We start from the raw sequence: 4,833 nt of genomic DNA on the forward strand, positions 1-4,833 counted from the left end.
ATATGCTGTTTTCAGATGTTTTTTGTATATATGCATGTATGAGGGATCATATATGTATTTTTTAGATGTATTTTTTGTATGTATGTACGTATGAGGGATCATAGATGTATTTTTTCAGAATTTTCAGTCGTGCATAGACCGAGAAGAAGAAAGGAAAATAAGAAGAGGAACAAAGGAGAAGAAGAGGAGAGGAAGAAGAGGAGAAATAAATAAGAAGAGGAAAAGAGAAGAAAAAGAAGAGGAGAAGAAGAAAAAATAGAAAATATTATATTTTTTCTTCATCTCCTCTATTCCTTTCTTCTTCTCCTCTTTTTTTTCTTCTTTTTTTTCTTCGATCTTCTCCTCTATTCCTTTCTTCTTCTCCTATTTTTATTTCTTCTTCGTTTTCTTATATTTTATCGGGTCTGTCGTCGTCGATATACCCCTCCCGATAACTTCAACACGAGGGGCGGTCGATATACCCCCTCCCCGATAATATTATTTTCCCATGTAAGTATGTTGTCATTGTCGATATAACCCCCTCCCAATAACTTCAACATGTAGGGGGGTCGATATACCCCCTCCCCAAATACATTATTTTCCCGTATATGTATGTCATCGTTGTCGATATTACCTCTCGACTGTGATAACTTATACCAAAACTCTCGAGGACACCCAAACCCTAGAAAAAACGATGTCGGTCTCCTACCCCCTCCCGCCGCACCCCTACCCGACAAACTCTCTCGAGGCCACCCCCTCTCGCTCGACCAAAACTCTCGAGGACACCCAAACCCTAGAAAAAAATGATGTCGGTCTCCTACCCCTCCCGCCGCGCTCTACCCTTGAAGCGTTGCCGAGGCCACCCCAAACCCGGAATAAGCTCGGTCTACGTTTGCCACTAATATATCCACCTGTTGTCATGTTTGTGTAATAATTGACATGCTTTAATATTTGCAGAAACAATGCAGCACATACGAGACGAGGACGCAGAAGAGGTGTTGGGGGACATAATCTTAGCTGGAGGTGATATCTTGTCGTATCATAACGATAATGATGGTCTGGAAGAACAGGGTGAAGAAGCAGGCTATAGTGATCGAAGAATGGAGGAGGAAAGACATGATTATGATGGCTCCGGTGAACCCATCCGGACAAAGGAAGCATTTGCTGCTCAGTGCGGGGTTCTTGTTAGGGACAAGATCCCAATCAGCATCCACCAATGGTATAAGCCTACGAACGAAGACCCTGAGGTGTCTTATGTCAATGATATGCAGAAAGATGATCTTTGGACTGACCTGAAGGCAAATTTCACCCTACCGCCAGAGGAGGATCCGGAGAAGCCAGTTAAAGAGCAATTAATCAAGTCTCATGCTCTTAAGAAGATGGCAGACCTATTCAGGAGGTGGAAGAATGAGCTAAAAAGGTTTGTCGACAAAGAAGAGACACCAGAATTCATCGGCAAATATGAGAAGATCAGAGATCACTGGCTCGAATTTGTGGCCCACAAGACATCGGAAAAGAGTAAGAAGATGTTGGCGACAAACAAGCAAAATGCTGCGAAGAAGAAGCTTCACCATCGCACGGGGTCAGGTGGCTACCTCAAAGCCCGGCCTAAGTGGGCCAAGGCTGGGAATGATCTTCTTGATAAAGGGATCGAACCAGAGACAATGAAATGGCCAGACCGTTGCCGGACTTGGTTCTTTGGGGCTGGCGGAACCTTGGACCCTGTATCAGGGAAGTGCCTTTGGACGGACGAGCAAATGAAAATACCAGTCAAGAGGCTTCAACACTATATCGATGCAGCGCAGGAAGGGACATTCGTTCCATATAGAGAGAACGACGAGCTCACAATGGCCCTCGGGAATCCTGAGCACCCTGGATGGACACGACGCATGCCAGGCTCCGTTTTGTGGAAGGCTGGGTTTCCGGATGCAGGCGGTTACAAATGCCAGGAAAGGAGGAAGAAAGTGCAGCAGACCGAACTGCAGGCGCTGCACGCAAGGGTACAAGCGATAGAGGAACGAGAAGCAAATCGCAGCAAATGAACTGCTGAAGCTTCCCCCGAAGCTACCCCGCCATTTCAGTGGAGAAGCAGCATGACTTCCACCGAGCTGCTTCAGCCGGAGCATGTCTTGACGGCTCCTGCTAGCTACCCCGTGGATGCTATCACGGAGTCTCAAAATTGCCACCTTATGACGCAATGGCAGAACTTAAAAGTCAAGGCGGCTGTCGGCTCTGTTCGACCTTCTGAACCCGGTGCAACTTTTCATTGTCGTCCGATTCCAGAAGGATATGCTAGGGTGACGGTGGACGAAATAACGGAGGGATTTGACGACCTCCAGCTTGACCACCCTACCGGTGAAGGGGAGACTTGGCTGGGTTCTGCTTTGAAGACTCCATGCCTATGGCGGAAGGAGTTCATCAACCTTCCGAACTGGACGCCTCCGCCTTCTCCTCCTCCTTCGGTGAGTCAGGGCACTCCGCCTCCTCCACCGCCTCCTCCTTCGGCGAGTGGCGATCAGGGCACTCAGCCTCCTTCTCCTGCGTGTGGCGGCACTCCGCCTCCTTCTCCGCCTGCGCCGGCGCGCCCGAGCAGCCAGCAGACTCCTCCTTCTCCGCCTCGCCAGCAAGGGCGGAAGAGACCCGCCGCCGTCCCAGCTGCTCCGGCGCATCATAGTCCTTCTCCTCCGCCTCGTAAGCAAGCATGAAAGAAGACAGCCGCAGCCGCTCCGTCTGCTCCGGCATCTAGCAGTCAGCCAGAGGCGGGAGGCAATATAGATATGGTCCACCTCTCAAGCCTCTAGAGAAGTTACCGTACGAGAGGACCGAGGAGGAAAATGCGAAGATTGTGCAGACCAAAGTGAAGGACTTCTTTGAAGGGTTGAAAGCAAAGAGACATCCACCTCCGGAGGAGAAGGTAGATCCGATGAAAGCAAAGCACATTATCGATGCCCTGAGGTAACCACCAAAGTCTCCGCCGAAAACCAACTATGAGCGCATTACTGAAAAGGCATATCTTGAAGCGGAGCGGTCGGGAAGTACTGTAAGTGATCAAAGGTTAAAAGAACGAGCAGCTGGGAAAAAAATTGCCCAGCTCGACGAACAAGCAAAGCAATCGTGCCCCCCGCTCAATGTGTCTAGCGACATCGTTGCTAATGCTCTGGGGACGGTGCCCGGTTATAGCAATCTTAGAGAATACCTGCCTGACGATGTACATTTTGATTTCTTGGAGGTGGACGAACACAGATACGAGTACGGGAAGCATCTCGTCAAAGATGAAAAATCTCTAACAACGATGATGCAAAGATTCCATAATTGGTACATGAAAACCTGTAGAGAGTCTAGGGGGACGAATACTTTGTATCTGAGAATTAACGAGGAGCACGACCTCGTTGGAACTGATCTATTGCCTATTCCATTTGAGGAGTTCTTCGAGTTCTTCAATCAAAAGGCCCTCGATAAATTAATGGTCTTTTGCTACTGTCTGTAAGTACTATTTCTGTCATTAAGTCTCTATATATAGCTCAGCTCTTTCATTGCATGTATTTATAATTAATTATGCTCACTATATTACGCAGATTGAAGATCGTCGAGTGCGGAAAACAAGAAATGTATGATATTGGGTTCATTAACACAAATATCATAGATGAATTTCTGGTTACAAAGAACGCCAAAGAGGCCGTGGCCAACTTGCTACAATCGTTGATCAAAAATCAAAACAAAGATTCAATACTCTTTCCTTACAACTTCGAGCGAGTGTTACTGTCGTGTGCATATTCGGTTTCCCTTATTACTCGAGCGAGGTTATAGTAATGTAATTGATGATTTATGCATGCGTGCGCAGCTTCCACTATGTTCTTCTGGAGATTAAGCTTGAGCGGAGACTAGTAACCGTCTTAGACTCGAGACGAAAATATCCCGAAACCTATGCGGACATGACTAAAATGCTGAACAAGTAAGTTCAATCGATCATTATCGCACCATATCGGCAACTTTTTGTTCATTTCCTGATATCTCAAGTAATAATAATTATTTTCTTTGTCTTGCAGGGTTTGGAAACAATTCACCGCAAAAGCTCCGGGACTGCCGAAGGAGCTGCGATATACATACCCGAAAGTAAGTACTACTAGCTAGCTAGTTGCTGCGCATCTCCCGTTGATTCTATAGCTATACTTTCATTAATGCCATTTATAATGCTTCATTATCAGTTTGATTGACCTCTATTTCTGGTAAAGTGCTTGTGGCAGGAACAAGGGAATGATTACTGTGGATACTACGTGTGCGAGTTTATCTACAACGTGACTTTGTAAAATAAGAGGGGCTACTCTAAAAAACAATATGAAGTGCGTAAGCAATAATATTCACAATTTCATTTTATTACACCATCATTTCTGTTGAGTTTCATTCATATATATGTATTAACCCACTACTTCAAATTAGACGTGGCAGATGCGGAATGAACTCCTACCACAAGATCGCATGAAAACAATTCAAGAGGAATTGGCGGGATTCTTTCTTGACCACGTCATCAATAAAGCCGGAGAATACCATGTGGAAGTTGATTTCAAATGTTAGGGGATTGTAAGAGATCTTACATATTGTATATGTATGTATCCAGTAGCGTCGGATAGATAATACGAAAACTTGTTGTTCGACCAATCTCTTGGAGAAGGAGAGGTCGATCGATCGCTTCTCTCGGTATGCATGACGAAGTTCTGTACATAATGGTTTCCTTCATTTTCTTACTAGCTAGTGTGTCGAAGGCCTCTCTATGTATAGTACGTAGCATCGACCAAGCACGGACATAAGAGAGGACACTTCTCTCTATTAATTAGCTAGCTAACACAATATATGAAA

This window comes from Triticum aestivum, chromosome 2B (genome assembly GCF_018294505.1).
Source record: "Triticum aestivum cultivar Chinese Spring chromosome 2B, IWGSC CS RefSeq v2.1, whole genome shotgun sequence".
NCBI lineage: Eukaryota > Viridiplantae > Streptophyta > Magnoliopsida > Poales > Poaceae > Triticum > Triticum aestivum.